Source organism: Macaca fascicularis, chromosome X (assembly GCF_037993035.2).
Source record: "Macaca fascicularis isolate 582-1 chromosome X, T2T-MFA8v1.1".
In the NCBI taxonomy this organism is placed as follows: domain Eukaryota; kingdom Metazoa; phylum Chordata; class Mammalia; order Primates; family Cercopithecidae; genus Macaca; species Macaca fascicularis.
The window spans coordinates 117,889,275-117,906,795 of NC_088395.1; the positions used below are offsets into that span (position 1 = coordinate 117,889,275).

Sequence of the window (17,521 nt, forward strand, 5' to 3'; positions counted from 1 at the left end):
CATCCCATTACTGGGTATATACCCAAAGGATTATAAATTATGCTGCTATAAAGACACATGCACACGTATGTTTATTGAGGCACTATTCACAAGAGCAAAGACTTGGAATCAACCCAAATGTCCATCAGTGAGAGATTGGATTAAGAAAATGTGGCACATATACACCATGGAATACTATGCAGCCATAAAAAAGGATGAGTTTGTGTCCTTTGTAGGGACATGGATGCAGCTGGAAACCATCATTGTTAGCAAACTATCACAAGAACAGAAAACCAAACACCGCATGTTCTCACTCATAGGTGGGAACTGAACAATGAGATCACTTGGACTCAGGAAGGGGAACATCACACACCGGGGCCTATCATGGGGAGGGGGGAGGGGGGAGGGGGGAGGGATTGCATTGGGAGTTATACCTGATGTAAATGACGAGTTGATGGGTGCAGCACACCAACAAGGCACAAGTATACATATGTAACAAACCTGCACGTTTTGCACATGTACCCTACAACTTAAAATATAATAATAATAAATAAATTAAAAAAAAAAAAAAGAAGAAGAAGAACCATAGTGGGCACTGTAGAATTTTGGGAATAGTAATAGTGAAGTTCGTTACCACTCTTAGGCCTGAAGGAGACAGGGGAGATGTCAGGAACCAGAACTCAGAGGGAAGGAGAGAGAATGACAATTATATAGAGAGAACACCCTGATAAGAGCTATGACCTTCAGTCAAGGGATGCCCAGCAACCTCTCAGGCAAGGTGCTTGGAAATAGATACCCTAATCTCACATTTCTCCTTGTTAGTGCTCCCCATTGGCTAAATACAACTGGAATCCAAAAAACAAGGGAGCCTATTGATAAGAGTCAGCTTCCCAGGACACAGAGCAGGGTGGAATAGAGAGTAGAAAGGAGATCTGGAGGGGAAGTCCTGGAGAGTAGATCTGCCACTGTAGGCAAAAGGAAGGAGCTGTTCTTATAGCCCAGAATATAAGAGATGTGTGAATAGTGATTAAGCAATAATAATAATACTATTTTGCATTTGTAAAAGCCTTTACGCATTTTGTGCTTCAGTTACCCCATTGTCTCCTCTGAAACATATAGTTACCATGTAGGCAAATAGGTAGTTTTTTTTATGGATAACGAAACTGAGGGTCAACCAAATTTAGGTGATTTGCAAAGACCAAATGTCTACAAAAAAAGAACATGGACTAGAACTTGAGTTTGAGCTCCTGGTCTAGGACCATTTCCACTATATCATGTTATCTCTTCTGTACCCTGTCTTAGTCCACAGAGCTATTCTGATAGTTCTTCAGTGATCTCCTGCTTCTTCTGACACACAGTCAATTCCACCACAAGAGCAACAATAAGGAGGAAAAGTATATACATTTCTTCCTCTCATTTTTAGGAAAGGGTCAGTGTAGTAGTCCATTCTCACACTACTAATAAAGACATACTAGAGACTGGGCAATTATAAAAGAAAGTTTCACATGACTGGGGAGACCTCACAATCATAGCAGAAGGCAAGGAGGGGCAAGTCACATCTTAGCTACGTGGTGGGAGGGAAGAGGGAATGAGAACCAAGTGAAAGGGGTTTCCCCCTTATAAAACCATCAGATCTAGTGAGACTTATTCACTACCATGAGAACAGTATGGGGGAAACCGCCCCCATGATTCAATTATCTCTCACTGAGTCCCTTCCACAACACGTGGGAATTATGGGAGCTACCATTCAAGATGGGATTTGGGTGAGGACACAGCCAAACCATACCAGTCACTATGTGGGGTCATGAGGGAACAAGCTGAGTTGGAAGATAGGTAAGAGGATACAGTGTTCTTTGCACTCACCACTTTCCAGAGCAGAGGTTCTTAGACCCAGTTTTTGCCAAATGACTTTAGTCAAGATTCCCTATCCTGTCTCCCTCTTCTCTCTTCTGGCCTCTGGGTGTTCCACCTTATCAACTATATACTTCCAGTGTAACAGATATGATTGAATGGAAGTAGGGAAATAAATGAAAAGAAGAAATGACAAGCTCAAGGTAAACAATAAGAAAACAGAAATAAAATGTCTTTTAGAATTCAACCGCAAAAAGTAAAAAGTATTTGTTCCAGTTAGCATGTAAACCATCTATTAGGTGCTCAGAAATGAAAACCATGAGCAGATCCACCACTGAGTTTGCAATTAAGTGGAATTTGGGGAAAACTCTAAATGTTCAATGTTATTAGGATTTGCAACAGTCTAATGGAAGTGATGAGCCAGGCACTAGATATGAAAAAACATTTGGGAAGTATGAGATTGCAGATGCCTATAGCTGCTACCTTAGTAGCATATCTCACTGCAATCTCTGCCTCCTGGGCTCAAGCCTTCCTCCCTACTTCAGCCTGCTGTGTAGCTGGAAATACAGGCTCAAGCCACCAGGCCAGGCTAATGTTTGTATTTTTCGTAATGATGGGGTTCTGCCATGTTGCCCAGGCTGGTCTGGAACTCCTGGGTTCATGCAATCCTCCTGCTTCAGCCTCCCAAAGCGTGGAGATTACAGGAGTGAACCACTGTGCCTGGCCTGCAATGGTTCTTAACCAGGGATGATTTGCCTCCCTCCAATATCCTCTTCCCAGAAAACATTGGACAATATCTGGAGACATTTTTGGTTGTAACAACTCGGAGGAGGGGTGCCACGACATCTAAGATATAGAGGCCTGGAATGCTGCTAAATGTCCTACAATGCACAGGACAGCTCCCTACAACAAAGAATTATCTGGGCCAAAATGTCAATAGTGCCAGGGTTGAGAAGCCCTGTCTAGGGCATTTGATGACTGTCAAGATATTTATGTTAGCCCTGGCCATTATACTCTTCACTCCCCACCTCTGACGATGGCTTTCTTGCTTCCACCTATGAATCCCAGGCTGACTACTCCAAGAACCAGCTCCATCTCAGCAGGCTTCTGGGCTGAGGCAGAATTTATCTCATTTTCCAGTGTGTTGTTGCTGTTACTATTGTTCATTGCTATTTAGTTTTTGACCCTTGGCCTTGCTTTATCCCTAATAGAAGCTTATTTCCTAGTTGCTAACTGTTGTATGATTAATGACTCAGCCTGCCTAGACCTCTGGTTTTTGCAAGCTCTTCTAGTCCTGGCATCCTTCCCAGGCTCTGAGAGCCAACTTCATCGATGGTTTCAGTACAACACTGCCCTACTCATTTCATTCGGGAACACCAAATAGGGTTTGGGCTGGCAATTACACTAGACCTGCCACCTTTTGAATCTCTGTGAGAAAGGTGCCAGCCCCAGGGAAGAGACACCTCAATGAACTATCAGCTAGCGCAACAGTTGCTCCTCCTGTGACTGTCAGTGAAAGCTGAGGCAGACAGACAGGGAAAGAGGGAAAGAGAGAGAGAGAGAGAGAGAGAGAGAGAGAAAGAGAGAGAGAGAAGATGCATTGCATTCTGGGTAACAAATTTCAGAAGACTATTGTGTCAACTGGCTTAAGCAGAGGTAGAAAGATGTTTTACACAATGGTGTTTTAGAGCCAATTAAGCATCAATTCTGTATTGAAGAAGAAAAAAAGAGAGCAAATTGAAACCCCAAAGTTGAGATAATGTCTGGTTTGGCCATTTCTCAAGTGTCAGTTTCATATGCCTAGAAAGGACTATAAAGGAGGAATTTGGAACAACAACAAAAAGTATGACCATGAAGACAGTAGAACCAACTGATGTTTTTCAAACAAATCTCCATCCCTGAATTTTGAGAGTCAGGTAGTATTGTGGAAAGGGACTGGCTTCTAGTCCTTGTTCAGTCACACAATGCTGTGTGATCATAGACTTAAACGGTGTGTGCCTCAGGTTTCTGACCTGAAAAATGGAGTGAATACTACTTTGAGTGCTTCATAATTTTTTAAAATTATAGAACAAAAAGAAACAGTGCATATAAAATGCTTTGAAAATCATTAGTGCTATATGAATACAGATTATAATTACACATCACAAAAGATGTGTGACCTGAGGGAAAATGAAGTTGGATAAGATAAGAACAAGAAAGGCTGGCAAAGTGTATCTTGTTTTGGCAAAAAGAAAAAAAGAGAGAAATCTCCTGTCTTTTTCTCTGTCCCTATGAAGCACTTTCCACATTCCTGGCATAGTAGTAACTATCCTTTTTATTATTATTTTACAAAATCTATATGATAAAGGACTCCCCAACATTATTAATACACTCTAGAATTGGTCTTTCATTCAAGAAAGTTGTCTTAATTCATTCACTTACTGAGTAACATTCATTGAGTGCTCATGATAATTCAGCCACCATGATAACTGTTAAGGGCCCAGAGAAGAACATGGCATGCCTCCTGTCCTCAAGGAGCCATTAGTCTGGTGGAAGTTTCTCATTTTAGTCACTTCTGTTACAATTTAATTCTCTTCTTGCATCTGACCTACATTCAATAGTCTAAAAAATTTGACTTTTGGACCTTGTTTATACAATCATCGAAACTGCTTGGCTATTCCAAGTTTTGACTCATACCAGTTACTTTTTGAGCCTGTTAAGGATTGTGTACTTACACAATTAAGTTCATTTCCCTTAAGAATGGAGAAAAAGATCCAAGTCCAATATATTGGCAATGAACAATAACTGGTTACTGGGAAAGGATGAGTCAACTGCAAATTTTTGATAAGCTAATTCATGCTAGAATGTTCAGTTATGGTTCTCTCTAGGCATTCCCCCAATCCTGGGTAAGATTTGGATACCTAGAAAGGGCCATAACTGAATCTGAAGGAATAAATCTCTAATAGCTGACATTCTCATATCCCTTAAAATCTGGTGAAATATATTGAGGGCCTTTGATTGTCCTTTCAAATCACCCTCTGTATGTAAACCATCTTTAGAATTCTGTCTCTATTTCCCTATAGTTCATCTTCCCATTATGCCAATTACCCTTTAAAAAATGAGCTAAGTTTGTTCAAGCTCAGTCAAAAGTAAAAGAAATAAAGAAATAAGGCTGATGGCTGTGTTAAAGAGAGTCTCTGTAACAACTCTCAAAGAGACCAAGAGACAAAATGTTTCTCTGAAGACATCTAGGAGGAACAGCTAGTGAAAGTCCTGTATTCTCCTCCCTCACAAAAAGGCCTTTCTTTTTACCCTCCAAATCCATCCCACCTCCCACACAGAAAGGCAAGACCAGTGGCAAGTTTCAGCAGGAATGCAAATTGAGGGATGTGTACAGGGAGACAGAAATAGACTGTATAAAATGGCAGCCAGTGTGATTGCCTGGAACGAGCTCAACTCAAACCTTTCCACTTCAAGCAAAGCAGCCCCTGTTTAAATTCACCTCTTGCATAGCCTGCTGGGATCAGAATTCTAGCTTTCAATGGTTTATAGCAGCAGGACAATCTGTTGGAGGGCCAAAGCCCCCTTCTCGCTGTACCTCTTACTGAGGTAGGTGGTAGGATTCACGCCGGAGGGACAGGAACCTTAGCTGGACGGAACTTGCATAATGAGATTTCCTAATCCCATTGAAGACCAGGCCTGTTGCAACCTCTACAAAGCAACCCACAGCACTAAGTGAAGAGACAAGCTGCAGCCTCTTCAGTCTCATTTTCTTTACATTTATAGTAGATCAAGGGTTGTTTAACCTACACATAGTTGAAAGAGTTTGGATGAATTTCATTTTCTAGTAATTGGAGACTCACCTTCTAAAAAATTCACATATTTTGGTTCTGAATCTTGTTAAAGAAAAAGTTTTTTTTTTAAATTGAACCCCTGTTTGTCATGCTCTTATTAAGGTAGAAAAATATTTTTAAATTATTGCTACATATTTAGGATCATGTCTTTGTATCCACTCAGAGTCTAGCATAGGACTGGACACCGGTAAGTCCACAAAAAAACTATTGTTTTTTAAATTCCAATGAATCATCATTTTATGGTATTTTGTGTGTGTCTACATAGCTGATATCCTCTCTTTTTCAAACATATGCAGCCTGAAATACATCTATTATTAATCTAACATCTTTAATTTCTTAATTAAAGATAACATTTGTCTTTAATGGGTAAAAGTTCATTAATATCTTTAATTTCTTGATATTATTTCCTGTTTTGCTTATCATCTCTGTTACTAACAGTCACTGACCTATGCCCTAATCAGAAATTCAAGGACAGATGTGCATTCTTCTAGTCATTTTTGTACTGAGGCTACACTTTAGCCATCCAAATTCAGCTCAGAGGAGATGAAGTACAGCAAAGAGAAGAACATAGAGCCAAGAGAAGGGGAAAGGAAGAGAGACAAGGGAGGGCCATCCAAAATGCTTATTGGGCCATGGTTCAGAGAAAACTGCCTTCCTAGACTTGGCTCACTTTCTAGGCCAGGCTTCTGTCAATAACACATTTATTGGCCATCCTGACTTCAGCCTCTGATTTGCCCAATTCAAATATACTTTTTCCAAGAAACAGATCTCCTAGTCATGGCCCCTGACCATTACAAACAATACTGTTGAAAGGTCCGAGTGAAAGAGGCCATTTTCTCCAAATGAGTCACCACCACCTGGAAAGTTCTTGGAAAATGGAAGAGGTGCCAGAAGGCTAAAGACAAGGAAATGTTGTCCTAATTTTTGCAAAGGGGAAGAAGTATATCTCAGGAAATATAAACCAATAGTTAACTTGATGCCGATACCCAGATAAAAATTTTAAAAGGGATTATTAGAATATATTTTTTGAGGACTCAAGAGAAATTATAATCAGTATACACAAACAAGGGTTGATGGAAGGCATGCCCTGCAAACTTTTCTTTTGATAACTTTACTAGACATCTAGGAGTGGGCATGGCCTGGGTTAGGACTGGCAAAACATCTCCTTCCAGAGTCCATGGCAGAAATCATTAACCCCTCACAGCACTCTTGCCATCGAGCTCTTATTCAACCTCACATTCCTTCTCAGTAAGCAGTCACAGCAGACCAACCTGCTGTCCCAGGCTCAGGGTCTGGGGATGCAGAGAATACATAAGACCCTTAGGGAATGTACAACATAGTACAGAAAGTATTTAGGTATTATAACTTTGTTATATTACAGAAATGGGACCTATCGGTTTTGTTCTAAGGACGGGGAGTAAGAGCTTAGGAGCACTTCACAGAGGAAGTGACATTTGAAATGGGTTTCAATAGTTGAATAGGAGTTCTCCAAGTAAAGAAGGAAAAATGCAATAAAATATGAGTCTGATGTTTTTGAAGTGAGGAGTCGATTATACAATTGTTGGCAAATTAAACTGGCAGTTAAATGTGAAAATTATAACAAAGAATTAAAACTTTAATTGAACAGTCCTGCCAAAAGAATAAAAATCAATCAAAGGATTGATGTTGAATGACAGAATCAAGATTTAGAAAGTTTCTAAATTTTGCGAGACTGAGATGAGAGGATTACTTAAGGCCAGGAGTTTGAGACCAGCCTGGGCAATATAACGAGATTCCTGTTTCTACAAAATATAAATAAATAAAAAGTTGATAACAGAAGAAAGTTTTAAAAAACCAGAACTTTGGAGCCAAAGCAAAAGATTTTTAATGCCCCTTTGGATTCTGGGAGAGATTACATGTAATACATTTAATAATTGTAAGTTTTCACATTTAGGTTTTTAATATTAAACCGTGTATGGTAGAACAAAAATAGTACTAGTAGTTCTAGGATTTTAGTTGAGCTCAAGGTTATTATGAATCATCAAGGTGGGTGCAGTGGTTAATAGGGAGAAATAGCATGACATAGTGAAAAGATCTCTGAAATGGGAAATAGGAAACCCAAGTTTAGGTCCATCTAGTCCACTAAGTAACTATGTAATCTTGGTAAGTCATTTTTACTCTCAGGACCACACCACCCCTGAAGAAGTTGGACTCAATTTGTGGTTTCAAACTATGTTCTTTGGTTCCTTAGGATTCTTCCTGGGCTACCTTTGGGGAGAAGAAAGAAGTTGAAATGATGAAGGCTCTGTAGCCTCTCACTCTCTTCATTTCAATGAGAGAAATTCTACTTTTAACTGTTTTAAGAATTGGAGTTCTGTCCCAGCACAGGGGCTCACACCTGTAATCCTAGCACTTTGGGAGGCCAAGGTTGGGGGAATCACTTGAGCTCAGGAGTTTGAGACCAGCCTGGGCAACATAGTGAGACTTTGTCTCTAAAGAAAATAAAAAATAAAAAATTACGTGAGCATGATGGTGCCTGCTTCTAGTCCCAGTTACTCAGGTGGCTGAGGTGGGAGGATCCCTTAAGCCCAGGATGTTGAGGCTGCAGTTAGCCATGATTGTACCACCACACTCCAGCCTGGGCATCACAGCAAGGCATGTCTCAAAAAAAAAAAAAAAAAAAAAAAAAAAAAAAAAAAAAAAAAGAAGAAGAAGAAAGAAAGAAAGAGAAAAAGAAAAGGAATTGGAGTTCTTTTTATTTTTTATTTTTTATTTTTGCAGACGGAGTCTCACTCTGTCAGCCAGCCTGGAGTGCAGTGATCTCGGCTCACTGCAAGTTCTGCCTCCAGGGTTCAAGGGATTCTTCTGCCTCAGTCTCCTGAGTAGCTGGGACTACAGGCGTGCGCCACCACACCTGGCTATTTTTTGTATTTTTAGTAGACGTGGGGTTTCATCATGTTGGCCAGGCTGGTCTCGAACTCCTGGCCTCAGGTGGTCCGCCCTCCTCGGCCTCAAAAAGTGCTGGGATTACAGGTGAGAGCCAACGTGCCCGGCCAGAATTGGAGTTCTGACTAAGATTTCATTTCTAAAAAGATTCCATTGCAACAAACAATTTTAAATCATTTAGCTCTAACATTGCAATCTTAGACTACATTGATAGAAGCATTGTGTGCAAATTAATGAAATTAGTTTCTCTATACTCTGCAACGTCAGACAATATTTGAACTCTCACTCAGAACACCATGTTTTAAGGGGAATATTGACAAAATGAAGTTTATATAGGGAAAGATGACCAACGCGAAAAAAGGATTTAGGAAGTCACGCCATATGCTTAAGGTAATACAGTTGCTTATCCTGGAAGTCAGAAGATGTGAGGAAGGACATGATAACCATATTCAAACATTTCAAGAGTTATCCTGTAGAAGAAGAATTTGCCTTATTCTGTTTAACTCTAGAAAACCAAATTAGAACTAGGGACAGAAAATTTTCAGAACAGATTTTGAGTTAAAACAAGAAGGAACATTAAACATGCAGCCTTTGAAGAAATGATCTTGCTGTAAGAACAAAAAAATGAGGGATAAATTTTCCAAAACAGAAGAAAAAATTATCACATCTTCATACTCTGTGATTATCCACTCACAAAATCTCAGAAATGAGCTTTAAAATTGCTACAATAAGATAGTTCAACAAGGCAAGAGCAACATAAAAAGTAATCGGTTTTCTGTACTCCAGCAATATTCAATTATATAAAAGCTATGAAAAAGTATCACAGTTACAACAGCAAGCAAAATTATAAAAGACCTAGGAATAAGTCTACAATAAATCTATTATACCTATTTGGTGAAAATTATATAATCTTTACAGAAGAAAATAGAAGATATTTTAATTTTTAAAATACTTTAAACACGTCAGTTCTCCTTAAACTTTGATACAAAATTCAAAGCAGTCTAAATCAAAATCTCTATAGAACTTTTATGAAAATTGAGACTGGGAAGGGTAGTGGGGGTGGGGGTGAGATGGGGATGGTTAATGTGTACAAAAAAATAGAAAGAACGAGTCAGACTTACTATTTGATGGCACAACAGGGTGACTACAGTCAATAATAATTTAATCGTACATTTAAAAATAACTAAAAGAGTATAATTGGATTGTTTGTAACACAAAGGATAAATGCTTGTGAGGATAGATACTCCATTCTCCATAATGTGATTATTACACGTTGCATACTTGTATCAAAACATTTCATGTACCCCATAAATATATATCTACTATGCACTCACAAAAACTAAAAATTAATTTAAAAATTAAAAAGAATGCAGTGGAAATATATTCACCCACAAAGAAAGAGCTCTAAATGGTACAAAAGTAGATTATAGGAAAATAGAGATTATGTGATTCTATGTATTTAAGTAGAAAAGATATATTTATACAGGTCTCTGTCTTTATATGTAAATAAGGGTTTCTCAACCTTGGTGCTCCTGACATTGGAGGCTGCAAAATTCTTTTTTGTTGGAAGATCACTTTAAGATGTTCAGCAGCATCCCTCCCTGGCTTCTACCCACTAGGTGCGAGTAGCAACCCACCCCAAACTGTAATTACCACAAGTGTCTCTATATATTGCCAAATGTCCCCTTGAGGGGCAAAATAGCTTTGGTTGAGAACCACTGATATCAATGTACAGAAAAGTGCTAGAAGGATATGCATAAAACAGTTAACAATGGTCACCTCCAATGAGAGAAAGAGGCAGTGGGAAAAGAGAGAAGAGAGAACTTTTACATATTCTCTACGTACTTTTGGATTGCTTTAATTACCTAAAAGTGATAATGAACTAATATATTATGTGTACTTAAAAAAATAATAAGGAACAACGAGCTTTCTGTCTCTGGAGATGATCAGAGTTTAAAGAATCACTAGTAAGAGGAATTTTTGTTTTGCATGGGACATGAGACTGGATGATCCCATAAAGTCTATTCTTTGGCCCTAAAGAGTTGTATACTTCAAAGAAGAGAATTGCCAGACTTCACTTACTCTCACTTCAGAACAGTTTGATTTTTGGCTTTATTAACTTCACCTAAACTCCTAAACTGTTACCATTATTTGAATATTAGGCCTATTGGGAACTATATCCCTGTAAAAAGGGAAAAATAAACCAATCCCAAATACTCAACAAACAAATAACGAAGTTATTTTCCATCAAAGGCTCATTTGTAGCTTCTTGTTTCCTCTATACCTGGCTTTAAATCATCTGTACATTTCATTTACAGTAAAATTTACAGCTACAATGCACAATGCTAATCTGGGGTTTACCCTTATCATAGCAGACTTGTTCTTGTCCCTCAATGAATAATGGTAAATATAAGCATGAAAATGAAATTAGTGATACCCAAGCCAACTGCTTTATCTAGCTCCTGAGTTATGGGATTAGCAATGGTCTCACTGGAAAACTCTTGGTTGGTTTTCATGAATTAGGGCTATTCCAATTAGTAGCAACTGTGAAGCTGCTGTGGTAAAAGCTTTTGTGGGTTCAGCTTGCTCCTCATTTCTGCATCAGGATCCTGGGTCATATGAGAGGGGCTGGGGATTCGGTTGGAATCTTATTTTTGCTATCAATGGACAGAGGTACAAGGCCTTTCAAGAATTCAGGACAACAGATAAGAGATCAAGAGAAAGACTGTGAAAAAAGAGCAAGGTTTAAAAAGAGGTGAAATGAGATGGATGAAAAAAGATGCAGAAAAAAAATCATTGCTTTAATTCATAAGAATGCTCTTGAATCAGAGCTTGAGTCAAAGTTTCCTCAAAATACTTTCTTCCATTTCCAGCATCTTTGCAACACCCTTCATTCTTCATCCTCTCCTCCTTGCATGTCAGTTCTCTTCAAGAGTGATATATTGGCAATATATCACTGGAGCAATTATGATATAAGAAATACACTAGTGTGTCTTTGTTTCAAATTTAATGGAAATGCAGTCCTCAAGCCATTCAGTTCCCCCAGCATCCTAACTCCACAACTTATTGGCATAGTTTTCCTCCTAGTCTCCAAAGGACGAGATGGCGCTGTGCCTGCTAATGAGCATCTGTCTTGTAGAAGACAGTGGCTTTGAGATCACGGGAAAATAGTAAACTATCAAAGGCAGGTTTCATCCTCAGTCATTTCCAACCTTCCTAGGTTAGAAGGCACTGTTGACAGATTCAGAGGATGCCTGGGGCTGGAGACAGCCTTACGCAAAGGTGAACTGTGGAGTCGCAGGGTGAGATGTCTCTCTCCTGTGAAAGTAGAGAGATGGAGAGATTCCCTGTCTCTCACAAATGCCTTTCCCCATCCTCCTGCCGAAATATCTGGCTTTCCTCCATCCTAAGAACATCAGAGCTACTACTGTTTGTTTATTTAGCCAACAAATGCCATTTATTAGCACTTACCTGATAGAGACCTGTGCTAAGTGCTGGGAATTCACTGATGAACAAAATAAAAGTAAAAAAAAAAAAAAAAGATTTGGCTCCTGTTCTCATGTTGTTTACAGGCTGGTAGAGGAGACTGATATTGACCAAATAGTCATCCAAACAAATGTAAAGTTACAACTGTAGTAAGGCTTCAAGGTGAGGTACTTGGTGTATACGACAAAAGAATATGATATAGGCCATTTATCTACCTATCTATCTCCCACCTAACCTTCCACTCACTTAGAAAAGACCATCACCTTGTAAATGGGCATGAAGAGCCTAACCTGCCTAAACTCAGGCTAAGGGGCAGAAAGCACTGCCCTTTCCCTGACACCTCTTCTGTAACTGGTGTGAACAGTTCTGACTCTGTCTGCTTCACCACAGAACACAAGCCAACGGGGAGGGTGATCAGGCAGAAGATGTCCCCCGATCTGTTGGGGGAAGGGAGGCAGACAGACAACATGTTGGTAGCAGGAATTTAAAGTGTTTTAAATCCATAGTCCTCCAGCAGAGAACAAGGCCCCAAGAAAACAGTTCAAGAGGGTATATGGGATGGGGGCAACCAACAGGGCTGGAGGGGATAAGAAATGTCAGATTGGGTATGGTCTGATTTAGCCATACCCAATCTGGCCAAAGGCTTGTTCTGTTTGAGTTTTTGGAACCCGTTCTTCTGATCCTGCAACTCACCACCACTGAATTAATCATCTCCTTCACCACAAAGGGCATGTCCTACATACCTCCTAGTTTCAAATAATGCTGAACAGTCTTGAAGAAGCTTTCCATCTAGTTTTATTCTTTAGCCACCACATATCACATATTATACATTTTCCTTGTCACATCTTTTTTCAGTTTATGCCCAAGGTGGGGAAAAACTAGCTGATAAAACTACCTATTTGCAGTGGTCACAATCACTCAACCTCATCTTTGGTGTTCTCATTGGCTAGACAACAGATGTTCTTAATGAAGATTAAGTGAAATTTAATGGTACTAATTGCCATTTGCATGGGCTGCAGATACCATCAGGTTCACACGCTGCCTTTCATGGTCCTTTATGCCTTACTACATATCAGGTTTGTATTTGAATGGAATGAATCTGACTGGCAGTACCTGCTGGCTGCTCGGCATGAAGATGCAAGCACGGTAAAGGAGGCACACGGGCCAGAGAATCATGGTGCAGTGGTGGAAATAGGACTGCCTAATTTGTTTCCTAATAATAACTGCTTTCTAAGGTTCTTAGTAATGGCAAGTAAGGATCATTTTGGACTGGGTGGGACTCAGTATCTGCCTAGCGAGGATACGCAAGACACTAGGTAGGCTGACTTCTTTGTTTTTATGCGAAACTGATCCTTTTCTGTTTTGTCCTTAAAAATATTGGGAAGTCATAATACAAAAGTGAGTAAAGGAGGTGAACACCACTGTTCACACAAGAGAATATGTGACAGGTTCAACAAATACATGAAAAGGTGCACAACTTAATCAGTAACAGGGTAAATGCAAAGTATATAAAAAAGATACTATTTCTCAACTATCTGATTGGCAAATGTGAAAAACAAAGATAAGTATTGGGTATTGGTGAAGATGTCAGGAAATTAAATTGGTGGCCATTTTGGAAGTCAGTTGATAGTAGCTGATAAAATTTTAAATATGTGTGTTCCACAAACCAGCATTTTTTAATTCCCATACCTACTTTAGAACACCTTTACAAGCATGTTCCAGGAAATGTGTACAATATAGCATTTGTTGTAATAGCCTCAAACTGGAAGCAACCTAAATCTTCATCAGTAGGAAAACAGATGAACTACAGAATAACTATCAAGTTGTTAAAAAGAATGAGATAGTTTATATTTTGTATGACTGCACATAATATACGTGTAAATGCATAGATAAGCTCTGAAAGGCCACAGTCACAAAAGTGGTTACCCTTGGGAAGTGGACTGAGGTGGGAGAAGCTGGGTTGGTCAAAGACATTTTCAGTATTATTTATCTGTGTTTTGTTTTGTTTTGTTTGAGACGGGGTCTCACTCTGTTGCCCAGGCAGGAGTGCCATGGTGCGATCTCACTGTGAGGCTCACTGCAGCCTTCACCTCCTGGGCTGAAGCAAACCTCCCACCTCCACCTCCCAAGTAGATGGGACTGCAGGTGCCCACCACCAAGCTCAGCTAATTTTTGTATTATTATTATTAATATTATTATTATTTTGGAGAGACAGGGTTTTGCATGTTGCCCAGGCTGGTCTTAAACTGCTGAGCTCAAGTGATCTGCCTGCCTTCACCTCCCAAAATGCTGGGATTACAAGTATGAGCTACCATGCCAGGCATAGTCTTATTTGTGATACTGTAATATTTTATAAGCAGAACTGTTCGCTTATTATTTATGTAATTAAAAATTAATTTAAAATTATGTTAAAAATTTTTGTGGGTGCTTTTTAATTTTTAAAAATTTTTTTAAAACTTTGTGGGTACATAGTAGGTGTATATATTTATGGGGTACATGAGATGTTCTGATACAAGCATGCAATGTGAAATAAAGCACATCCTGAAGAATGGGGTATCCGTCTTCTCAAGCATTTATCCTTTGAGTTACAGAGAATCCAATTGCACTCTTTAAGTTATTTCAAAATGTACAATTAAGTTATTATTGAGGATTGTGGTATCAAATAGTAGTTCTTATTTATTCTATTTTTTGTACCCATTAACCATCCCCACTTCCCCTGCTCCCAGTCCCCCACTACCCTTAACAGCCTCTGGTAACATTTTAAAATTTTAAAGGCAATATAGTTATATTAGAACATTTGTAAACAAGAAAAAAAGAAAAAAAAAAGATGCATAGTCCTGCCACCTGGACAAATCCACTATTATAAGTGTGGTGTGTATTCTTTTCGTCTTTTTATCTTTACATTGTATATAATTGTGATCTATAATTTGTATCTTGCTTCTTTGTTTAACACTGGGTTTCTCAGCCTTGGCACTATTGACATTTTTGGGTAATTCTTTGCTGTGGGGTTGAGGGGCTGTCCTGTGCATTGTAGAATGCTTAGTAGCATCCTGGGCCTCTACCCACTAGGTGCCAGTAGCACACCCACAGTCATGACAATAAAAATGTCTCTGGACATTGTTAAATGTCCCCTGTTGGACAAAACTGTTCCTGGTTGAAAACCACTGGTTGAAAACCACTGGTTGAATACATAATTAGCATGATGTCATTATATAAATCCTTATAACCTTGCCCAGGCCTTCAAACTTAATGCCAGTCTCTGTTTTTCTCCCAGATGTTGATTTGTGTATGTCTAACCTTGGCCTTGATAACCTGACCTTGCTTTCTGACACCTCTTTTCCTAGTTGGTTGGGGATTCCTCAGCCCAGACTGTATTCTGACATCACCACTAAAGCAATTAAACAGTAACAGCCAGGCTTCTTCCCCTGACATCATAGACTGATTTCAGATCATGTGTCAGAAAACAGGGATAGTAATCAGGAAACCCATTAACACGGTAAAAAGTAATCAGTCCAGAGACATAGCTGAGGGTTAAAGTCATGGGGCTAATGGTCAAGGCTAAGAAGTGGAAGGCAACCAGAGCCCACCACAGGATCAGCTCTCTGAACAATCAAAAACATGGTTGCTTGGCAAACAATGCTTCCTTCTTCCCTTTCTGCTTTATCTAGACATTACCCAGGCTCTCAGGGCATGGTCAATCCAAAGGACAGACATAGAGATAGGCCATGGAAAATTTGGCACTTGCCTGATGAGGACATGACACCGAGACCTCAATGCTTATATTCCCAAGGAACAAGGAGAGGTCAACGCCAGGTGTCAGGCCTACCCCTAAGAAACATTCAATGAACATTGCATATCAAGCACTGTGCTGGGCTCTGGCAATGAAAAGATGACTCTGGAGTGACTTAGTCTAAAATCAAATTACCATATAACTTCCAGAGAAATATATCTATCAGGTAATCGAAATATAAAGGCAGTGACAACACTCCTCATTTTGAGCACTTAATTAGACCATGTATCACTATCCATGCTTGTCTTCAGTATTTCACTTTGCCTCCAATATCCAGTAAGATATGGAGAATGAGAATAGTATTGTGAGGCTCTGTGGCTCCAAGACCTCAATTCAAGTAGAAGACTGAGTTCATTTGCAGAGCACAGAGGGCGGTATCAGATTTTACCATGTGAGCTCACTACATTGAAAATGTAAATTTCCTGCTCCCCAAACTCCAAAAATTCTCATCTGGCCCTGGTTTCTGCAGTCTGAGCTAAGTTGGAGGTAACCCCTTATGCATCTTTGTCTGTCTGGTTCTTTACTCTCTGGTGCCATGGGGGAGCAGAGACAAACTGAACACTTTATTTCCTCAGGGGCTGAATCACTTCCCTGCCTGCCCATCTGGCCTTTTCCTAACAAGATGGTCCCTGATTATTTGAGATCTGCAGACACAAGGAAATGGAGCCAAGGAAGACTGACCCTGGTGTGAAATCTAGAGAGATGATAAAATCTCTTCTTAGCAGGAAAAAAGGCATTGCAGGATATCATTATGCCTTGCAAATAACCCACTGTCCTCTGAAGAGTGAGATGAGTTCAATCAGAGGAGTTTCCACAATGCTTTCTTGACAATTGAGGTTTTATTACACCCAGGTCAGTCGCTGGTTAAATGCTGGACTACCTCCAATTGGCATCCAATAGAGATAATGCTCTGCTGTAAAATGCGTATTTGATAACTGAATGCCTATCCTCTTTGTCTTTCTATAGTCTTTCCTTTGTCCTGGGTTTCTGCAGCAATAGTAGGGCCTAAGGGAGTGACAAATTATAAGCAATGTGCTGCGTAGTAGTGTACTCAGAGGCAGACATTATAATTCTGCATAGCAATGATAGCCCCCTCTCAATTTATATTTCCAAGTCTAGGAATTGCTGGCCATGGTCACAGCCAGGGGAAGTCTAGAGCAAAACTGAGAAAAATGAAGTTTGTTTTGTTAACCCCCAACCTCTTAGTTGGCATCATCTTGCCCCAGTGGTGGGCCCTTTTCCCCAAAATTAGCCAAACCGTCATGACCTGCTCCTTAGAGTCTTAATTCATAATGAGATATAAACATTGACAATAGCTAAGTATGCTATTTTTTCCTCCCCAAACATTTCAAGCCACAGGCTAGGGGGCAGAAGAATTCTTTACCATGTTTGAAACCATACTACTTGTGTGTTCAACTAGCATGATCTCAGACCTAGGAACAGGGGTTCTAGGTCCTAGACCTGCCATTTCTGCTTTTAAAAAAAATTTATTGAAGTAGGCTTGCAATTTATGCCCCCAATTGTGCCATACCACCTTCTGAAATTACAGTGGGTTCATGGAAAGCCACATGTGGAAAGACAAGGGTTCTCACTCTGTGGTTTTGAAGCCTTTGGCCACAAGGCTTATAAGATAACTGTGGTTTTAACACCAGCTCTT

The 17,521-nt window shown here is 39.6% G+C and overlaps 1 protein-coding gene across 11 annotated transcripts in view; it reads right to left on the reverse strand.

Moving 5' to 3' along the window:
• Positions 1-17,521, reverse strand: part of DCX (doublecortin) — a 125,102-nt gene that overhangs the window by 61,652 nt on the left and 45,929 nt on the right. The gene's annotated exons all lie outside the window — the stretch shown is intronic.